Raw genomic sequence first — 10,143 nt, 5'->3', positions numbered from 1 at the left:
AAAACTCACCCACAATGTACTGAATACTGAGTAATGCAAGTTGTACAACAGAACAGAATATAATGGAATAGAAAAGTAAACAACACAATACAAATGTCTTTGATGTCTGTGCGTGTGTATACATCTCACTTCAAGACGCACCCTGCAGAACACCACTGCGCAGCTTAAAGGTGTCACTCCACAGTGTGTCTCCTCACTGTCTCCTCTATCACTCCACAGTGTGTCTCCTCACTGTCTCCTCTATCACTCCACAGTGTGTGTCTCCTCACTGTCTCCTCTGCCACTCCACAGTGTGTCTCCTCACTGTCTCCTCTGCCACTCCACAGTGTGTGTCTCCTCACCGTCTCCTCACTGTCTCCTCTGCCACTCCACAGTGTGTCTCCTCACCGTCTCCTCTGCCACTCCACAGTGTTTCTCTTCCTTTATTGCTCGCATCTCCTTGCTATTCATCAGCCGAGTGACCCACTTTGCTCGGCACACGGCATTAATTTTCCTCTGATTAGACAGTATGCGGCACCGTGCCCCATTGGCCCGTGCAGCAGAGAGCTGGCTCACCCCTGCCTGGAGGCACAGCTCAGGCATCTCCTGAGAAAGATGTGATGTATTATGAAGGTTTAAAGGGGACTTAGCCACTGGCAGGGTGGCTCCCAGACACTGGTCCCAGTGTTGCATTCCACAGGCTGCCAGGAGCAACACCAATGGGGTATAACCTGACACGGGATCAGCTTCAATATGCTAATCATAATGACCCAAGCAGCTAAACTGATTTCAAATCAGTATACGGACACCCAACGTCTCCTGAAGCTCACCAGCAAAGGAGGAATGTGCAGCTCATTGACTCAGTTCTTCTTTCTCAGAGAGGCCAAAAGTCATTCTCTAAAGTCCTTAGCAGAGCTGTTTTGCAAACATGCAACACCGACGGGACTGAATGGTGTCGGCAGACTGAAATATGTACCAAAGCCCATCACACCCGCACATTCACCGCAGACTCCCAGAGACAGTGGAGTTATTCGAACTATAAAGCAAGGTATCACTGAACTGTATGAAAATGGAATACAGCTCGGTGCACTTGAAGCAGTTACCCAACTAATTCACGGTACTAACACACACGCACGCGCGCACACACACAGCGATTCGGTTGCTAATGGCTGGTTCTCCTTGGTGCTAAGAGAATATATGAGGGTGACTCTGGAGAGATGACGCGTGTTGCAGCGTCGTGCACTGTACACGGTGAAAAGACGATCTGATGGGGCTTTTAACAGCACTAGTTTGCAGCTTTCACTTCTGCAATATTCGTGTTTGAGTGTTTTCTTTAAATGAGAACAGAACACACAATCCCCCCCAAGTGATGCAAGTCACCCAGCAATCACCCACACCTGTGTACCTGCGCATTGTACTCACCTTTGCTTACTCATACACCGTGGCTGTGTGTCTGTATTATGGAACATAGCCAGCTGCGCTTGTGTGTGTGTGTGTGTGTGTAACCTCACTGCATGAGTGTGACACTGTCCTCTGACTCATAGCAGTCTAGCTGCCATAAAACCCACCCTCCCACTCATCTCTCTGCATTCCCTCCATCCTTGCACTCTTCCAGTACCCCTCCCTCTTGCACTCTCTCTCTCTCTCTCTCTCATCCTCCCCCAGCTCCACACAGATGGCCATCCCTCCATTCTTCCATTTCTCCACGGCCTGGGAACCAGCCAGCTGTGGCGGGGACATGCACAAGCACTATTATTACCCCAAACGCGCCCCCCCACCCCCTCTGGAGAAAGAGCATGGGGCATCTGTCGTAGTGCACCTCTCCGTGAGCCATGCAAGCCTTCTGCAGGTAGGAAAAGCAAGCAAGATAGAGAAGCAGGGGGCTAGCGTCACCCAGGAGACAAACTATCCCATCCCTGCCAAATCCCAGCATGCACCGCAGCAACTGAGTAATGCCTGGGGGTGTCCAACCTAATTCATCCATATTGGCCAATTGGGAGGAACAATGCAAGTGTGTTTATGAGCTGCTGTCATATTCCATGTTTCTGCTCAGGAGAGACGTGGGCTGGGGGGGGGGGGTGTCTTGGAGCTGGTGGTGACGCGGTGCTGGAGTGTTATGATCTGGGTCAGTCAGATAAATTGAACATGTCCACTACCATGTCCAATTGTGTTGAAGATACAATCTTATTTCAACACTCAACAAGGTGTGTCTGTGTGTGTGTGTGTGTGTGTGTGTGTGTGTGTGCACACACATGTGAAGGGCAAATGAACAGTAAAAACACAGAGAACCGAGACATATCAAGGATAAAAAGTCACACTATTTTATACTGTGTAGTTAGATCCCTAAAGATCCAAACTGAATGACAGTCAGCAGTGACAATTAAACAAGAATCCCAGATAGTGGCAACAATACACACGCAGAGTTTCATTTGATAAGAAGCACCACTGGAGAAGGATATAGACCAGAATAAACTGGTGTTTCCGTGGACGTGCTAAATGAGGCACGGTGTCACAGTGTCTGAGTCAAGAAAGCCTCCGAGTTTATCCTTCAAGCTGAAGTAAGCCACGTTGAGACAGTAGCGAACTCATGACGATAGCCCTTTATCCCAAAACCGCACTTTACGTGCATAGCAAGTTTGCCTGAAACCAGTTCGTCATTATTCATTAGTGTGTTCATGAGTTATTGCTTCCATGGCAACACAATACCTCTAAAGAAAAGACCTCTATAGTGTTTGTTTTGTAATAAAACTTAGTCTGTAACACCAAACCAGAGCGCAGACCATAATGTCATGTCCCCCTCTCCACAGCTTGCAAACAGCCTGTTATATTTGAATCCGACTGAAACACAAATTGGGGGGGGAGTTGCAATATTTAATAAAGCCGTGTTCCAAAAATATGTGCCATGAACAGAAGTGTCCATTTGTTTTTCAGAAGTACTCTCTTATCTGGGGCTTGTACACAGTATATGTTGTGAGATACAGTACACACAGCGGCAGTGGTCGGGCTGCATCTGGGAAGGCAGCCAAGGACAACAGCCCCTGGCTATGGATTTAATCAGCCTTTGTCTCAGAGTGACAAGACAGAACCACAACACGCACAGCAACGTACGCCAGCCCTGCTATCAACAGAGAGAGAGAGAGAGAGAGAGAGAGAGAGAGAGAGAGAGAGAGAGAGAGAGAGCGCATCGTCTCCCCCAAGCCTGCTTTCTGCCTCTCCCTCCCTCCCTCTCTCTCTCACTCCACTCTCCCTCTTTCTTTTCTTTTCCTGCCCTTCTCCTCTATCTTATATAGGACAAAAGGCTTAAAGGAGGTAAGTTGCTTACTGCCACTGTGTGGAGAGCGGAAGAGAGGGAACGGGAGAGAAATGGGAGAGGGAAAAGAGGATGGGTAAGCAGACAAGCAGATCAGGATTAAGCTCCACCCATTCCCCCCACCTGCACCTCCTTCCTCCAAATGTTTATATAAAGTAGCTAATGGGAACTTGCTCATGATGTTTCATTTCATCATCCGTGTTAAACACCTCAAACAAACAGAACTCTTGACACACATCCACCCAGTAAGAGGCACGATCGTAACCCTCCACCAGGGTTCGGCTGTATCACCGTCTCGTCTTCACATACATCACTGCGGCTCGACGCACGTTATTTTTCTTAGCGTTACTGTCAGTACCTGTAGAATGCCGGCCGACTGCGTGTTTTATTAACAAAACTATTGTTTGTAAATAACAGCGGTGTCACAATATTATATTAAAATGGCATTGTAACATCAGCTGATTGTGCACATGCCTGTGTTTTGTGGGGAGAGACAGAGAGAGAGAGAGAGACGGTTCATCAAAGAGAGATTCTCTCTCGCCCTGTCTCCTACGTCCCCAATTTACATTTAAATGCCTTTTTCGAAATGCGACACCACTCTTTAAATACAACGCGTCCGATGTATTAGCAAACCTTAGAGAAAGTAAATGAGACGTATTGGAACAGAAATGTCTTCAAACGTTGTGATATCTTCTCAGTGCATCACCAACCGCAAATCTCTAGCGTGACCCAGAGCTAAAGGTGGGACCTACTATGTCAACAAAGGGGGTGTTCCCAAAAAGATGATTCACGTGTCACATGACGAACAGCCGTCTTTCACCGAATCAGCACTAACTTGATTAGGCGAGGGAAATTCCAAGGCACGTCTAAATAAAGGAGACACACAGGAGAGGGAGTTTCTTTATCTTAAGAGCGCTCCTAATGGACACCGGTTATCATCTACTATATTTAACTCGAAGACTCTAGAAGATTCTCTCACAGAGTAGCAGCAGTGGGTGTGGGCATCTGCGCCATGACGGCATGTGAAGCAGCCTTCAGGAACGAGGGCGCTGATGGAGAAGTAAATGAGACACAGGGAGCTCAAGGGTGAGACACACAGAGCAGGACAGACAGCACGTGAAAGAAGGAACGAAAGAAAAAGGGAGTGAGCAAAAAAGAACGGGAATTAAAGATTGAAAGAATGAGCGAGAGAGAGCGAGAGAGAGAGAGAAAGTGTGACACAGAGCAAAGCTGGCACAGGTCTGGCAGAGATGGACAGAACCAGCAGGGAGCACGGCCAGTATCTGATGTGATTATGTCACTTCTGTCGGCCTCCTTTGTGCTACAAGGTTCGCGTTTCCCAGAACAGGGTGGCAGGGAGGAGACGATGTCTTGCTCCGCATCACCCTGCCAGCCCTTTGATCCAGCCGAGCAAGGGAGTCAAATCCTCTCAGCGGATATTTGGACCAGCACGGCGAATTAGCACATCCCATCACCCACAGGACTGGAACCATAACCATCACTCGGACAGAAGGCGGTTAACACGGTCGGTCTTAAACGCACGCCGCTGTGGACGCGCGCGCTGCAGTACGCACACGCCGGCGAAGTCGTGGGGCGAGTTAAATCATTGTGATCCAAGGAAAGCAGTCAGGATGTTGAACAACGAGGATGTTTCTGGAGCTTCTTTGTTTATTCCCCTGCTCGGAGCCACGGGCGAAGTTAAGAGATAAGAACAACGCACGGTCATGTCCCGTTACCCCGCCAACCCCAACACCCCCCCCGCCCCTGGCCATGCCTCATCCCCCACCCTACTACCCCTACCCCAGCAACTGCCCCCCTTTGCTCTCCACACTGTAATCAGGTCCTTTTCAGAGCACACAATGAGCAGAGCTCTCCATCAGACATGGCCTGCTGCCTTCCCTGGAGGCTTTGTGATCGGGGCAGAGGAGGCGGAGCTAAAGCTTTAAGACCTCCCCTCTGCCCGCCCCCAATGAGCCCAGAGCAGAGGCGGGAGAGCCCTGCTGCCCCGTGGAAAGGGCAGTACAAATTCATCCGCGTGCAACCCGGAACTGTAGACTGGGCAGACTATCCATGACCCCTACAGAGAGAGAGAGAGAGCGAGAGAGAGAGAGAGAGAGAGAGAGAGAGAGAGAGAAAAGTAAAGAATGAGAGAGTAAAGACAGAGAAAGAGCTGAGAAACAATTCCCAGGAGGGAGTCTAAGTGCACAGCCGAAAAATTAGCTCACTTATGGTAAGCAAGCACAGAGCATTATGAGGATGAATGTTAATAATATAAAGGCACCCTGCCCACATGCCAAGTCTGTATATTAAACCGCAGATCATTCCGTATGGCACTAGCAGGGCAGAGGTCTTGTAGGAGGCTTCCTCAGAACTGCCAGCATGCCCTGGGGGTCAGAGGGCGCCTGTGGCTTTGTAGACACCTTTGTTGAACATAAATGTCCACTTTTATTCCAACATATGGTCCTCCACATGGGTCTCCATGGAGACAGCAACACAATTGCTGAGCCGGCAACTCCTCTAGCCAACTTTATTAGGGTGCACTCACAACCACAACCCCCCACCCCCCCCCCCCCCACACACACACACACACACACACTTCCTCTCACCAGATTGGCTGTAATAATGCAGCGTGGCCCTTTAACGCGAGCACTGATGGCCACTGGCTCCAGGGGAGAGGGCGAGGTGAAACCTGACTGGACGCCTTTATCAGGGAGCACGCAGGGTAACCGATACGGTCTTCGTGAAGTGGCTAACACAGGGCCACACGAACCTAGAGAAACCCACAGTCTGCAATGGACTCTCGATAAGACATCCATGCCATCCGAAACCAGGCTCTAAAGGAGAGACAGAGGAGAGAGAGAGAGAGAGAGAGATAGAGAGGGGATAGCGAGGAGAGAGGTAGAGGGAGGGGAGAGAGAGAGCCAGAGCCGGAGCAGGGTACTTGTCAAAAAAAAAAAAAACGCACACTACATTACTCCAATTATGGGCTCTCCAAACAGACAAGAGCCTCACAAAGGCAAACACGTACGCACACACACGCACGCACTCACACTGACATGCACACAAGCGTGTATGTACGCAAGCTCACGCACGCGCACGCACGCGCACACACGCGCACACACACAGTCAACAAGACGTGGCCGCAGTAAAAGCAGCCTCACAGAGACCAGTAGCAGGCAATCTCTGTTTCTTATCACCAGCAAACAGGAGACTCAGACAAAGGGGCAAAATCAGCCGTAATCTCCGTCTGAACAGCCGCCCGGGTGTTAGACACTTGGCACTATGACCCCACCATTTGCTCTCTTACCCAGAAGCCATTGCTGGCATGGATGCCCTCAACTGGACTGAAGCATATATCTCCTGTTGTGGGCCTGTAGCCAAGGCAACCGGTCAAAACTATGAGTGCTTAATAACTTGCAATGTGATAGGCTCTTGCCTGGATATCAGCGGGAAAAGGAAGGTGGGTCTTCTCCGGGAGTTTTTTTTGGTTAATATTAGTTACTGACAGGGGGAATTTGGTAAGTCTTTTTTAAATCAAATCAAATCTATTTATTATTAGGCTACATAATATGACATTGTTTACAGGTTTGCAAGGTTTTGATCAGCAAAACAGAATGTAAGAGCAAGGAAGCTTTACTTTTGACAAACACAAGAACTGGAACACCCTCAAAAGCATGCACATTACATTTCATCACATACAGCAAGAACACACACACACACACACGCACGCACCCTACTACACCGTGGATCAGCTCCAAATGGAAAAAAAAACAAAAAAAACAAACCCAGCCCTACCAAACGAGGCCACTCAGTAATTAGAACGTCTGCAGACCTGCTTTTCAATTAGCGGCGCTTTCTTGATTCCCGCTTAACATTAAGATGCCGGTTTAAGTTTGATTGTCTTAGAAAAGCACAGGTGGCAAATATATACAGAGGTTGTATTCAGGGCCCCTGGTCTGATCTGGGCTTTCTCTATCAAGGGCAGGATTAACAACACGGCAGTAGGTGAAAAGGTGCTTTACTGCTGCTGGAAAGCAGCCAGCTCAGAGCTCTGAACAGAGCCACTTCTCCTGAGAGAGGCCCTGGTTTCCTTGACAACAGGGCCCAGAGCTAAGGACATTCTCCGGGCGCGCACCCATTATTGCCTTCCCACTGGAAACGGCAGTTGTGTTCTCAGGGACTGCACGGCAAGCTTCTCGGACACGTACATCGTTGTGATTTAAAAAGAATTTTAAAAAACAAACGTAAAAGACAACTTTGGACCATGGTTGGTTGTGGGATTTTTTTTTTTCCCCCAGAATGTGCATTTTTCTGCATGCTTAGCACTTTATAAACATGGCAGAAGCTATCTAACCAAACAGCGTCACGTCTACGTTCTTTTTCGGTTTGGGCGCATAATACTTCTGCCTCGCTTCCCACTCTAGCTCATTACTCTAGCCTCATAAAGGCCAGGGGGGACCATGCCCCACACCTCCCCCACGCCACGGCATACAGCAGTCATGCACTCCATCAAAGAGACAAGGGCATGAAGATGACAGAGGATGCACTGTGATGTGACCTGCATTGCACCAGTGAGAACTAATATATCTAATCGTAGTTAAAAGAGCACAGTTGTTGTTTTTTTTAAAGGCAACATCTCTACGGACTGGCGAGATGAGGCAGGGGATAACGTGGGACTTCAAGTTTCTCACCAGCTGTAATGGAAAGGTTCTGGGTGGGGGCTTTTACAACGAGACAGCATCGAGCTGAGATCTGGCACTAGTTTTAAAGCTTCTACAGAGGTTCTATAAAATGTGTGTGTGTGTGTGTGTGTGTGTGTAGCAGTTCTGGGGGGTTACAACAAACAGGGGTGATGTAACATGTGAGGACTTCATGTATTTCACATCCCTGATCCCCACCCCAGGAATAAACCAGGATTCCCCCCCCCCCCCATTTCAAACAGCCCTGTGTCCCAGTCTCCATTAGCAAGGTTATGACTTTTATTAACCAAACGACTTGGATGATCTCAAATCTGCAAAAAAAAGGCATCTGGGGTGTGAAATTTCATATGCAGCACAGACCGGACCCCACCCTGCGCCTCCCAAGCACCTACGAGTCCCTCGCTACCCTGAGCTTTCATTTCCTGTTGGCCTTCCACGGGGCCGCAAGACATCGGCCACACAAAGGAGATTTCCCGACGGAGCGGAGAGGGTGTCCTTAAACGACACACAAAAGACGAGGAGTGGGGGGGATGGGAGGAGAGAGGGAGGGACTGAGAGACAGAAGAAAAGAGAGAGAGAGAGAGAGAGAGAGAGAGAGAGAGAGAGAGAGAGAGAGAGAGAGAGAGAGGGAGAGAAATGCTCCACCCAACGTTTGCAATGCTGCACCAAGCGCTCATCTCTAAACCTACACACCATCACGTACCAGATGCACATGAGACCCACCCACCCACCCACCCACACACACACGCGCACGCAAACGACACGGCATTTCCAAGGACGATAAAACATTTACGGCACACACGAAGGCAGTTCCGATGAAAAATGGGACACACGTGCGCGCGCGCACACACACAGCTATCTGAGAACAGACAGATCTGAGGGCAGCACTACTATAAGGAGCAGAAGCACAGTGGAGGAGTCTACACGAGACAGAGCTCAGGCCAGTCCTAGCTTAACACAGCATGCCTTTCTAACACATGGCACATAACCCAGGCCAAGACTACTATACACACAAGGAGGGAGAGTGAGAGAGTGAGAGAGAGAAAGAGAGAGAGAGAGAGCATGCAATGCTTCTTTGAGCCATCTGTAAGTCCTGACTGGCTTTCCAGTCCAAAAACTTCAGAAATCACTAAAGTACAGTCGCTAATACTGAGGTAACTCAAAACTGCCTGATACACGTGAGCTCCAGGAACAGAGCAGTCAGAGAAACAGGAAGCCCAGTGCGGCTCTCTTTCGTTGGTGATCTCTCCATCGCCCAGCCAGGGTGGGACTGTGCGAGTGTCTTCCCCCATCACAGCGGTATTGGCCAGACAGGGGGAATGCACTGGGACTTTCCCTCTGAAGCTCTGAGTTGTTGTCAGGACCATCACAGTCACTTAACGCAGGCACAGTAGCTGAAGTTATCCTTCATTAAGCTACTGCGAACTCTGAAACACTCCAAAGGAACAGCCATTCACACACAAAGAGACAGAGAGAGGGAGGGAGAGAGAGCACGAGCGCGAGCGAGAGCATGGTAACCATAAGTCAGCTACCTCCACACGTCACCCCTCCACAAGGTCACCTAAACAAACACACACACACACACACACACACACACACACACACACACACACACACACACACAGGGCAGGAGAGACATCCAGAGAGAGAGAGAGAGAGAGAGAGAGAGAGCACAAAACAGATATATGCACTCGCATAGATTCATTTATAAACACACACACACACACGGCAGGAGAGACATCCAGAGAGAGAGAGAGAGAGAGCACAAAACAGATATATGCACTTGCATAGATTCATTTATAAACACACACACAAACACACACACACTCACTCACTCACACACACACACACACACACATACACATGCCAGCATTGGTGGAGGATGGGACAGATTTCACATGAAAAACATGGTACCAGTGCCAAGTGACTACGAACCGTTGACTTCTACAGGACGCTCAGTACAGCTCTGTGAGGAGAACGCAACGCACAATGCCGGAACCACAATTAGACGTGCACGTTGTCCGCATGGGGAGGAAGGAGACGGTGACGCACGCCGACGTTGCGCACAGCTTGCGGGCGGACCGTGTCGACAGGCTGGCGGGGCCTCCGACACTTCTGCCAGCGCAGGGAGCAGCTGTCTGCACACACCGATGC

The 10,143-nt window shown here is 49.4% G+C and overlaps 1 protein-coding gene and 1 long non-coding RNA gene across 4 annotated transcripts in view; both read right to left on the bottom strand.

Moving 5' to 3' along the window:
- bcr (BCR activator of RhoGEF and GTPase) overlaps positions 1–10,143 on the bottom strand; it is a 66,505-nt gene that overhangs the window by 35,594 nt on the left and 20,768 nt on the right. The gene's annotated exons all lie outside the window — the stretch shown is intronic.
- On the bottom strand, positions 5,119–10,012 carry LOC145658936 (uncharacterized). Its single transcript, XR_014124822.1, has 3 exons — positions 9,925–10,012; positions 5,896–6,123; positions 5,119–5,366 (listed from the first exon to the last, which is right to left on the bottom strand). It is a non-coding gene; the product is annotated as an uncharacterized LOC145658936 (long non-coding RNA).

The sequence above is a fragment of the Electrophorus electricus genome, chromosome 8, assembly GCF_041902795.1.
Source record: "Electrophorus electricus isolate QZ-2024a chromosome 8, ASM4190279v1, whole genome shotgun sequence".
Classification (NCBI taxonomy): Eukaryota; Metazoa; Chordata; class Actinopteri; order Gymnotiformes; family Gymnotidae; genus Electrophorus; species Electrophorus electricus.
The sequence above is the reverse complement of the archived record's forward strand: the minus strand, read 5'-3'. Positions and strand labels throughout refer to the sequence as shown.